The sequence below is a fragment of the Oncorhynchus mykiss genome, chromosome 21, assembly GCF_013265735.2.
Source record: "Oncorhynchus mykiss isolate Arlee chromosome 21, USDA_OmykA_1.1, whole genome shotgun sequence".
In the NCBI taxonomy this organism is placed as follows: domain Eukaryota; kingdom Metazoa; phylum Chordata; class Actinopteri; order Salmoniformes; family Salmonidae; genus Oncorhynchus; species Oncorhynchus mykiss.
The window spans coordinates 47,748,699-47,760,919 of record NC_048585.1 but is presented as its reverse complement, the minus strand read 5'-3'; the positions used below and the strand labels follow the sequence as shown (position 1 = coordinate 47,760,919).

Genomic DNA, 12,221 nt, shown 5'->3' with positions numbered 1-12,221 from the left:
ATTTCCTAAAATAACTTTACCTCATGTAGACAGTTTCCTAATAGAACTCTACCTCCTGTAGAACATTTCCTAATAGAACTTTACCTCCTGTAGAACATTTCCTAATAGAACTTTACCCCTTGTAGAACATTTCCTAATAGAACTTCAAACCCTGTAGACAGTTTCCTAATATTAAACCTTTATTTAACTAGGCAAGTCAGTTAAGAACAAATTCTTATTTTCAATGATGGAAGGAACAGTGCCTGTTCAGGGGCAGAACGACAGGGGCAGAACGACAGATTTGTACCTTGTCAGTTCGGGGGTTTGAACTTGCAACCTTCCGATTACTAGTCCAACGCTCTAACCACTAGGCTACTCCTCCTGTAGAACTTTACCTCCTGTAGAACATTTCCTTATAGAACTTTACCTCCTGTAGAACATTTCCTAATAGAACTTTACCCCCTGTAGACAGTTTCCTAATAGAACTTGACCTCCTGTAGAACATTTCCTAATAGAACTTTACCTCATCTAGAACATTTCCTAATAGAACTCTACCTCCTGTAGAACATTTCCTAATATAACTTTACCACCTGTAGACAGTTTCCTAATAGAAACCTACCTCCTGTAGAACATTTCCTAATAGAACCTTACCCCTTGTAGACAGTTTCCTAATAGAACTTGACCTCCTGTAGACAGTTTCCTAATAGAACTTGACCTCCTGTAGACAGTTTCCTAATAGAACTTGACCTCCTGTAGAACATTTCCTAATAGAACTTTACCTCATCTAGAACATTTCCTAATAGAACTCTACCTCCTGTAGAACATTTCCTAATATAACTTTACCACCTGTAGACAGTTTCCTAATAGAAACCTACCTCCTGTAGAACATTTCCTAATAGAACCTTACCCCTTGTAGACAGTTTCCTAATAGAACTTGACCTCCTGTAGACAGTTTCCTAATAGAACTTGACCTCCTGTAGACAGTTTCCTAATATAACTTTACCACCTGTAGAACATTTCCTAATATAACTTTACCTCATGTAGAACATTTCCTAATATAACTTTACCTCCTGTAGAACATTTCCTAATAGAACTTTACCTCCTGTAGACAGTTTCCTAATAGAACTTTACTTCCTGTAGACAGTTTCCTAATATAACTTTACCTCCTGTAGACAGTTTCCTAATATAACTTTACCTCCTGTAGACAGTTTCCCAATGGAACTTTACCTCCTGTAGACAGTTTCCTACTGGAACTTTACCTCCTGTAGACAGTTTCCTAGTAGAACTTTACCCCCTGTAGACAGTTTCCTAATGAAACAAATGGAAGAGCTAGGCTAAACCATAATTTATTTTAGTGTGTGTATGTGTGTGTCCATGCCTATGTGTATTTGTTAACGAGTGCATAACAATCCCTTTCCAGACTGTATATTTGACCCTGAGGTTAAATATACAAGAGGTTGAACTTCCCCAGTTTATGAGCTAGCCACTAGTCAGACTTGGTTACTCTGAGCCAAGTCTCTGTCCCTAGCACTTATCTGTTGCCACCCCACCATCTCTCACAGCAGTAGTGTAATTGTGCTTGGAAAAAGCCTATCAACCAAGATACTCCATCTTGAACGTTCTCCCAAAGCCCCCTTTATCATTATAACTACAGTAGAGTGCCTCAGAACTAAAGTGTTTCAACCTAGTCGTTCCCTTCTGTGAGAGATAGAGCGTGGGGAGACGAGAGAGGGTAGAGGGAGAGAGAGAGAGCCAGAATAGAGAGAGAGAGAGAGAGAGACAGAGAGACAATGAGAGAGACAGCGTTAGAAAGAGAAAGAGAGACAGAGAGAGAGGAATAAATTGAGAAATAGAGAGAGAGACAGAGAGAGAGACAGAGGGGGAGAGAGAGAGAGAGAGAGAGAGAGTGAGAAATAGAGAGAGAGACAGAGAGAGAGACAGAGGGAGAGAGAGAGAGAGAGAAGGAGAGAGAGAAAGAGAGAGACAGAAGGAGAGAGAGAGAGAGACAGAGAGAGAGAGAGAGAGAGACAGAAGGAGAGAGAGAGAGAGACAGAAGGAGAGAGAGAGACGTAGAGAGACGTAGAGAGAGAGAGAGAGAAATAAAGTGAGAAATAGAGAGAAAGTGAGAGACAGATAGAAAGACAGAGATGGAAACAGGCAGAGAGAGGAATCAAGTGAGAAATAGAGAGAAAGTGAGAGAGAGAGAGAGAGTTAGAGAGAGAGAGCTAAGAGAGAGAGAGATAGAGAGATGGAAACAGACAGAGAGAGGAATAAAGTGAGAAATAGAGAGAAAGTGAGAGAGAGATAGTTAGAGAGAGAGAGAGCAAGAGAGAGAGAGCTAGAGAGATGGAAACAGACAGAGAGAGAGGAAGAAAGTGTGGGAGAGAGAAACCAACAGAGAATATAGACCTCTGTGGGCTGAAACCCTAGTCGTTCCCTTCTGAGAAAGATGGAGAGAGGGGAAGGGAGTGAGGGTAGAGAGAGAGAGAGAGAGAGAGAGAGAGAGAGAGAGAGAGAGAGAGAGAGAGAGAGAGAGAGAGAGAGAGAGAGAGAGAGAGAGAGAGAGAGAGAGAGACAAAGCGAGACAGAGAGATACAGAGAGACAGATAGAGAGAGGGGGAGGAAGAAAGAAAGTGAGAGATGGAGTGAGAGATAGCGAGAGAGACAGAAATAGAGAGAGAGAGAGAGAGAGAGAGGAAGAAAGTGAAAAAGTGAGCGAAAGAGAGGGAATATAGGGAATATAGACTTCTGTGCCAAATCCCTTTTTTTTCTCCCTAACGCGCCAGAAACACATTTTAAAACTGTCATACTTTAATTGAAATTCCATCACTTGTGTGGCTGCTATTGTGGAATAATTTGATAAAGCACTGTGACGTGAATGCGCAGAGCGGGCGCCGTGACTTCCATTTCTCCTGCCTTTTATTTCCCTCGTTCAGTCCGTTATTTAAATGAAACCCTTTGCAGATTCTGTTCTGTCCCAAAATTACAGATAAGGGAAAAGGAGACGATAGCAAGGGCAAAAATACAGCCATTTTGGGTCAAAATGTAAATCTTGTTATATTAAGCCTAAGTCTTCCCAGCTACTTAGTCAAGTGTCAAAGGTAATGATCATATTAGCATCCAGAACAGCTAAACTGTTTGAGGTGGTTCCTTTCCACTTTCCATTTCCATTTATTTCCAGTGGTTTCCAGTTGGTTCTTGCTAAGTGCTAACGATTGGTAGCGACTGGCATTTTGTCGAGCCAAAACGGAGGTCAAGGGCAGAATCCCATCCCTACTGACCCCAATGCAGATCTATACCAGCAGCCGCCCGCCTATCTCCTGACAACTGACATGTGGCATCCGTCGTATCTGTTGAAACCCAATCCACCACTGAAAAACAGATAGAGACAGGCAGTCTTGGCATCCCCTCCCCATCTGTGATACGTGGGTGATGGGCTGATTGCCCCTATAGCCTTAAGACTGCATTCTCCACCATGAAACCAGAGGGAGAGACAGAAGAGGATAATACTACTCAAAAGTGTAAAGACGTGTATTAGAGAGAGAAAGAGAGAGAGAGAGAGATAGAGAGAAAATGTGTGTGTGTGCGTGCATGTCTGTGTGTGAGTGTGCACTCGTGCACTGGCGTGAGTGTGTGTGCTGTGTGTGTGTGTTTGGTGTTAGTGCTAAGCAAAGACTACTCGCCAGACAATATTTATGGATCGTTCGCCGTCTTGACAGGGTGATGGACAGCAGAGGTGATGCCAGCGGGGCGTGAAAATAGGCTTCTTATTACTCTGACCCCAGCGGTATAAGCTGAATATCAATACCACGCTAGTGTTTCCCTCTGTGTAAAGCCAATGCCCCGTGGCAGACTTCTTTGAATGCTTTTCTAATGGCACCCTATACCCTATGTAGTGCAATACTTTTGATCAGAGGCCTATGGGCACCCTATGGGCCCTGGTCAAAAGTAGTGCACTACATAGGGAATGGGGTGCCATTAGGGATGCAACCTGTTTTATATCACGCAACCACCCTTGAACAGTAGTTGGGTAGAAAGGGGGTTAGGCGAGGGAATGTAAGCATGGGTAAATCAGTAGATGGAGGGGCTGAATGAAACGACGGGCTGCAGCCAAGTGAACCAGGAAGGAAGGGTGGAGGAAGGCATGATTACTTTATTATGCTGTGGGATTGATCAGTGTTCTGCTAAATCAAACTCATTTCTCATTGTCACATTGCATCAGGTTCTCCTTGGTAAACTGGGTTCATAGAATAGGTCCCCCTGATACACACTGTCGCGCATGAAGGCGCACAAGCACATACACACATACATAGGCACGCCATTAAATACACGCAGCTGCGTGCACACACACATCCTCACAGCCGCAGCCCCGCCATGTTTTTCACCAGGGGGGGGGTGTAGTTTAGGCCTACTGGCACAAATAAATTAGATTACACCAGTAGATTACAGGGCAATGCAAACCGAGGTGGTGATTGTTAGCAGACCTATTGGCACTCCGTGGCCTTCTCTCTCCAACCAGGTTGGCGCCCCATAATTGCAGCCCTGCGTTTAGGTATCCGTTTACATTATGTAAGTGTTGATTTTTCATTCCACGGCTCGGAATGGAAGGCCTCAGCCTTGGTTTGGCACTCCACAAGCAGTGGTCACAGGCAACAAAGGCGCACACAAACAAACACACAAAACACTTTGCAAACAGACTTCCTTTTTTTTTTTTTGCTTCCCCTTCTGCGATAGAATGGTGTGTCATAGACACTTGGATGTGGTGGAACAAGAGCATTGTACAAGGAGAAACCACTTCTTTAAGAGAGTACTTGGTTCAGTCTGGCTGAGGACCTGGACGCTGATTTTATTAGCTCTGCTTGGTTCACCTGCAAGGGAATCTATTAATCCTTTGGCAGCAGGCTCTTCTTGTGTCCTGTATCATAATGTTCAGTCCCAGCATGAAATACACTGCAAATGAACTAGCAACTGTTCTCACTCTCATCGACGCACAACACACTATTGCCCTGCCGCACTCAATCACAGAAACTTGGTTTCTGAGAGTTATGATGAAAAGGCTCTTCAAACAACACCATGAATTGTTTCAACGGATTTCACAGGGACACGCAGCCAAGGACAGGTTCAGTAAAGATGGTCGCTTCAACACTGCTTTCAAAACAACGTAGCTCATCTCTCACGTCAGCTCTCTTTGGGTTGAACCACTTAAATCGACTCGGCTCTTCCACGTCAACGCATATTCATTTCGTCTCCTCTTTTGAGGGCGACTGTCGTAACAGCGGAATTGGAAATCGATCGAGTTGCGACAGGCGCTAATAGCGCTGTGTCAAAATTGGGCGAGTGCTAATTGTTGGAGCTAGAAACTGTAAAACATAAAGGACAGGAGAGCTCTCAGAGTGCTTACTGTCTACAAACTGATAAAGACTGCTCAACCACAGACACTCACACACACACACACACACACACAATTACAAAGCACTTAAAATCCATGTTACACCTCACTACTCCAACCTCTCTTATTGACTTTTCATTTCACCCAAAGCTACAAACGCAATACAACCAAATAGTGAGCTATAAGGCAGCTGAATGTACTGTAGGATAACCAAACGCCAAGCCATGCATATTTACTGTGTTTCATGCATGCACACATCAATCAGTCCTAGAAAATTCTCAAATCAAGAAAATAGAATACAATTATATAAAGCATATAAAACAAGCAATTAACCCAAAATGTGATATCTTTCACATGGAAAAATAGGTCTACATTTGAAATAAGCAGCAGGCCAGCACCCAGCATTATAACCTTATTATAATCAAATGTTTCTGTGGTAACCTTTTATTCTGTTAAAGGCCCAGTGCGGTCAAAAATGTTCATGTTTCCGTGTTTTATGTATTCTTCAACACTATGAGGCAAAGGGGAGAGAATAGCCTGTCTTTTTGTGGCATCACTGGTCTCCTGAACCCCCCCCCCCCCCCCCCCCCCCCCTCACTGTAGAGTTGTAGAGTAGGCTAGGAAGGCCCCTAGTGGCTAAACTCGCTCAGTGAGCACAGGTGTTGTGCGCAATTGTACTGAAAAAACTGTAAAGGAAAAAATGTTCACTTTCACCTGATTTTGTGACAGGCGTTTTCGCATTTATTTGTGTGTCATTTTGAATGCCTGTAAACCAAGGGATATAGTTCGCCCTACCGACTATTCAGTTAGGACCTCGGGGAAACAAAAATGTGTTCCAAATATAGGCAACAACATAGATATGGCGCGCGTCTCTTGTGCGAACGCGAGGAATGCGGCTTTAAATCGTGACAGTAGACTCCACACAACTTCGAAAAACGTCGTTTTCCAACTGAACTGTAATATCACTATCGAAACCTAACAGTATGCCTACTAAAACAGCACCATCATCATTACATCGATGTTATTTCTTCTGAGGAGCAAATACAATGACTATGAATGTTTTATGAACGCAATCATCTATCGATAAAGGTTATTAATGTACTATATTTATTTTATTATTGTAGCCTATCATAGGCCGCAGCCCACTGCTGTAGAATTTACATTAGCCTGTCATACAGTAAACGAATACCCAGATCCCCCAAATCGCCTAGTATACTATAATAGTCGTAAACATAATTCAAATAACTACTTGTATCTTGTTGTAAATGTGCACGTATGCTACATTTAATTAAATGAGATTCGTGCGTCCCTCACAAAATAGGTAGTTCTATTCAGAGTCAATTCGATCTAAATAAACTACAGTATAATTGTATTCTATATACAAAACACAAACAACATAAACGAGTCCATAAATACAAAAAAAAAAAAATGCACTGTAGCCTAAGCACAGACAGAGTTTGGTGCTCCATTATATTTGACAATAAAGAAATACAACAAATCAATCGCATCTCAACACGCACTATTTTAAAGGCTTTTGGACACGACTTCAGTTCGGCCACACTGTGCGTGAAAAGACAAACATCCACAAATTCACCAATTTGAATGGTCATTTCCATAGAAGCTTACCTTAACATCATATTTGCATGCAGTCTTTGAACTCGGTCTCTCCAATTGTAGGCTATTAGAATAGTCGCGAGTTACATCCAGAATGACAGCAGCATACGATAAATAATCCGTCTACAGATACGTTTCTTTTCCAGTCTGCCCACTCTAATTTCGCCTCTTCCTAGAGTTTTCTTTTCTCGAATGAATGTTCCTCAGTGCAAGATGCAAACCACCACAGCGAGCGGAGGGACCAGAATTTCCAGCAATGAAAACATGTGGTATATTTCCCGTCGTTGTGTGCGTTAGGTCTTCATTATTCTATGTGTCGAGACTGTCTGTTCTGTGTGCGGTGCGGCAGGGACGCGTTCTCTCTTGCCGACACTCACACAGACTGCCCGACTCAGGCACAGAAACCGAGAGGGGATAGAAGGTGACGTCACTCACCAGGATCAACTAACTCCCAGAGCTCAACTTTCTCCCCTTCAGTCCACCAAAGGAATGTTGGAGTTTGGACATCATCACACGTTTTTCAGGGAAATATTTGTCATACGTGGTAAAAATTATGGTGAATGAATGAATTTTCAGATGGTGAAAGTGAAGAATAAAGTATGTGTGTGTCTGAGAGAGAGAGAGAGAGAGAGAGAGAGAGAGAGAGAGAGAGAGAGAGAGAGAGAGAGAGAGAGAGAGAGAGAGAGAGAGAGAGAGAGAGAGAGAGAGAGAGAGAGAGAGATTTTTTATAGCTATTTTGGGCTTTCAGATAGTTTTATCTGGGGAACTCCACCATTTACTTACTCAAGCCACATGCATTTGAAACATTTCCAAGAGGAATATTTACAAAATATTACTTCTGACAATGTTTTTGCCCTTGAAGCATCAATAAAGTAATCCCTATATGATTGTTTTAAGAACTAGTCACAGATTTACTGCTATTCCTAATACTGTTATTTATTCATATACCTTTTTAAAGCCAATATTATCGACTGAAACAAAATTATCAATATCATATCTTTGTGCATTGTATTCTAGAGTAGACAGAGCCATAACAAAGTAAAGTGATTTAGAGGCTGAAAAACAATGTCCCAGAGCGACAGATGAATGAGGGTGTTTGGAGAAAACTTGCTTTTGTGGCAGGGACCCAAAGCTTCCGATGAACAACTTACCCTGCAGGCACAAACAGTTTCCCAGCCAGCACTCTCTATCTCCCTGTCTCTCCCTGTTTCTCCCTGTCTCTCCCTGTCTCTCTCTCTACGTCTCTCTCTCTCTCTCTATCTCCCTGTCTCTCCCTGTTTCTCCCTGTCTCTCCCTGTCTCTCTCTCTACGTCTCTCTCTCTCTCCATCTCTCTCTCCCTCTCTCCCTCTCTCCCTCTCTCCCTCTCTCTCTCTTTACAAGGGAAATAAAAGTAGCGGTTTAATAGCAATGAACAATGACGGAGCACTTGAGAAATATGTCATTTCAAATAACTTTTGATTTAGTAATTAGCCTGTTCTGGCAATGCGAAAATTACAGGTTTGGTCAAACAGTGAAGTTCAGTTGTGACTACAAAAGCAACGTTGTGCAATTGTTTGAATGTCATTCCAATGATTGATGAGAAAAACACAAGAGCAAAAGCCACGATTAAATGATTTGTCCTTGACGTGTTTTTGAGGTTTTAGGTCTACAGAGTATACATTGTATGTATTATTTGAGATACCACAGCATGAAAACATGAACATTTCTTTGAAAATGTGTTGGCGTTGCTTTCAAAGTACTACAAACACTGCATGACTTTAGTTTAAACATACTATAGTGACTAACCTATAGACTAACTCAAGTAGACATTATCAGATGCATTACAGATGTAGGATCTTCATTTGATCACCCTTTTGCAGGATAACTTTCCTGCAATGCAGTGCATTTGAGGTTTAAAAAGGCTTCAGAAGTTTGTAATTTCCACTTTGAAATTTCAGAGTTGATTTTTCCTTACGAGGAATGTATCAACCGCTACAAAAATGTCCATGAATAATAATCCACATAATAATTTAAATGTCCTGTCGTAGCAAACTGTGTCAAATTAAGACCTTACAATGCAATGTACAATGCAAGCTATGACAGCAGTACAAGATACGGACGCAGTACGTCTACAGCTACCGTTTTCAAGCCCCTTCTCTCTTTGAATATAATTGGATGAGACTAGTTAGTGGATTTACAATCCCGTTCTGGGTCTAACATTGTGCTTTTTCTGCTCTTGGCATCGTCGAGGGGTGTAATACAGGCAGGCGATTGTTGATAAATGAGGGCAAGGCTGGGATTTATCAAGATAACTCATTACCTATAATGGGTGAACTTTGTCATGTAGGACTAGACGGCGAGAGTCCATAAACCAACTGTCTTTCAATAAGATGGATTCGAAACCAAGGCAATCCAGATGCTTGGCTGTGACACAGTATTTCTCTCCTTTCGAACGAGAGAAGTCAAGTTTGATACCTATTACGTCCGGCGATGTAGTGAGCGTTGAAGTCCCTAGGGTGACACCACATCTGGAGCACATGGTGAATATCATGAACTGAACAATGTTAAAAGGACTTTAACTCAATAGTGTGCCCATACGGATTATTCTGACCCTATACACAGTTGAAGTCGGAAGTTTACATACACTTTGGTTGGAGTCATTAAAAACTCGTTTTTCAACCACTCCACATATTTCTTGTTAACAAACTATAGTTTTGGCAAGTGGGTTAGGACATCAACTTTGTGCATGACACAAGTCATTTTTCCAACAATTGTTTACAGACTGATTATTTCACTGTATCACAATTCCAGTGGGTCAGAAGTTTACATACACTAAGTTGACTGTGCCTTTAAACAGCTTGGAAAATTCCAGAAAATGATGTCATGGCTTTAGAAGCTTCTGATAAGCTAATTGACATCATTTGAGTCAATTGGAGGTGTACCTGTAATTGTATTTGTAGGCCTACCTTAAAACTCAGTGCCTCTTTGCTTGACATCATATGAAAAACAAAAGAAATCAGCCAAGACCTCAGAAAAACAATTGTAGACCTCCACAAGTCTGGGTCACCCTTGGGAGCAATTTCCAAATGCCTGAAGGTACAACATTCATCTGTACAAACAATAGTACGCAAATATAAACACAATGGGACCACACAGCCATCAAACCGCTCAGGAAGACGTGCAAAGTGCAAATCAATCCCAGAACAGCAGCAAAGGACCTTGTGAAGATGCAGGAGGAAACAGTTACAAAATCATCTTTATCCACAGTAAAAACGAGTCCTATATTGACATAACCTGAAAGGCCGGTGAGCAAGGAAGAAGCCACTGCTCCTAAACCGCCATAAAAAAGCCAGACTACGGTTTGCAACTGCACATGGGGACAAAGCTTGTGCTTTTTGTAGAAATGTCCTCTGGTCTGATGAAACAAAAATAGAACTGTTTGGCCATAAGGACCATCGTTATGTTTGGAGGAAAAAAGGGGATGCTTGCAAGACGAAGAACACCATCCCAACCGTGAAGCACGGGGGTGGCAGCATCATGTTGTGGGAGGTGCTTTGCTGCAGGAGGGACTAGTGCACTTCACAAAATAGATGGCATCATGAGGAAAGAAAATTATGTTGATATATTGATGCAACATCTGAAGACATCAGTCAGGAAGTTAAAGCTTGGTCGCAAATGGGTCTTCCAAATGGACAATGACCCCAAGCATACTTCCAAAGTTGTGGAAAAATGGCTTAAGGACAACAAAGTCAAGGTATTGGAGTGGCCATCACAAAGCCCTGACCTCAATCCTATAGAAAATGTGTGGGCAGAACTGAAAAAGAGTGCGCGGGCAAGGAGGCCTACAAACCTGACTCAGTTACTCCCGCTCTGTCAGGAAGAATGGGACAAAATTCACCCAACTTATTGTGGGAAGCTTGTGGAAGGCTACCCGAAAAGTTCGACCCAAGTTAAACAATTTAAAGGCAATGCTACCAAATACTAATTGAGTGTATGTAAACTGCTGACCCACTGGGAATGTGATGAAAGAAATAAAAGCTGAAATAAATCATTCTCTATTCTATTATTCTGACATTTCACATTCTTCAAATAAAGTGGTGATCCTAACTGACCTAAGACAGGGAATATTTCCTTGGATTAAATATCAGGAATTATGAAAAACTGAGTTTAAATGTATTTGGATAATGTGTAATCTTCAGACTTCAACTGTACATCCTATGTACTCATATTTTTATAATTGTTTTTGTAATTTAGCTGACATCCAGAGCAACTTACAGTAGAGAGGGCACACATTTATTTGTATTTAACTAGGCAAGTCAGTTAAGAATACATTCTTATTCACAATGACGGCCAAGGAACAGTGGGTTCAGTGCCTTGTTCAGGGACAGAAGACAGATTTTTACCTTGTCAGCTCGGTGATTCAACCTAGCAACCTTTCAGTTACTGGCCCAACGCTCTAAACACTAAAGACATGCTGTATATTTGCACTTGTCCCCTGTGGGAATCGAACCCACAATGCTGGCAATGCTAGTGCCACGCTCTACCAACTGAGCCACACGATTCATCAACGTGTACCTACATTACAATATATCAAGTAGGAAACCCTTCCACCCATTATAGCTTCACCACCACATGCTGTATGTTAACAACAACAAAAGTAAATAAAGAGAGCTGCACACTCTATATACATGAACTCCCAGTAACTTATTGGGTAGAACACCAACGTTTCAGCATCACTGTGCCTTCTTCAGGGTAATGTCTATGAACGCTTTGAACCAGGTTATCTAGACGAGATCAGTGTTGAACTTTCCACCCCCACCGTGGTTCAGTAGGTCTCTGGAGACCTTGACTAATCACAAAAACACTGACGAGCTTATCCTCGTTTGTGGGCGGTCCCTTTGGTATGCTTTATTGGAAACATCATCAAGTTCCATAATGCAAATTGGCGCCTTTGATTACCTGCAATTATATTGAACATAAGGCTGATCTGAACTGGTAGCCATGTTTTTTTTATTTTTTACACGGCAAATATATTACAGTTTTGTTGACTTTATCAACCCAAATGACGGTATTTATATTGGCAACGCTTTGCAATAAGGTATCCTTTCACGAGGATGCAACGGTTTACACGTAATATATAGACAGTTAATTATCATGAATGAACGGCTGTAACTCATTGGTTGAAAGGGTGTTACTGTCGTTTTGGGCTTGCTAAATAATGAGCGTAGAGACAGTGGGGATAGAATGTCCTGAATGACA

At 41.8% G+C, this 12,221-nt stretch overlaps 1 protein-coding gene across 41 annotated transcripts in view; it reads right to left on the bottom strand.

Moving 5' to 3' along the window:
• The window catches only part of LOC110500605 (receptor-type tyrosine-protein phosphatase delta), a 589,354-nt gene that overhangs the window by 197,098 nt on the left and 380,035 nt on the right, over positions 1-12,221 (bottom strand). Inside the window, exon 1 of one of the 41 annotated variants that reach the window (XM_036958023.1) lies at positions 6,995-7,373. The exons of the other annotated variants lie outside the window; for them this stretch is intronic. The gene's annotated coding sequence lies outside the window, so the exon portion shown is untranslated. Of the gene's footprint in view, positions 1-6,994; positions 7,374-12,221 lie in introns of those variants that run through there. 41 annotated transcript variants of the gene reach the window in all.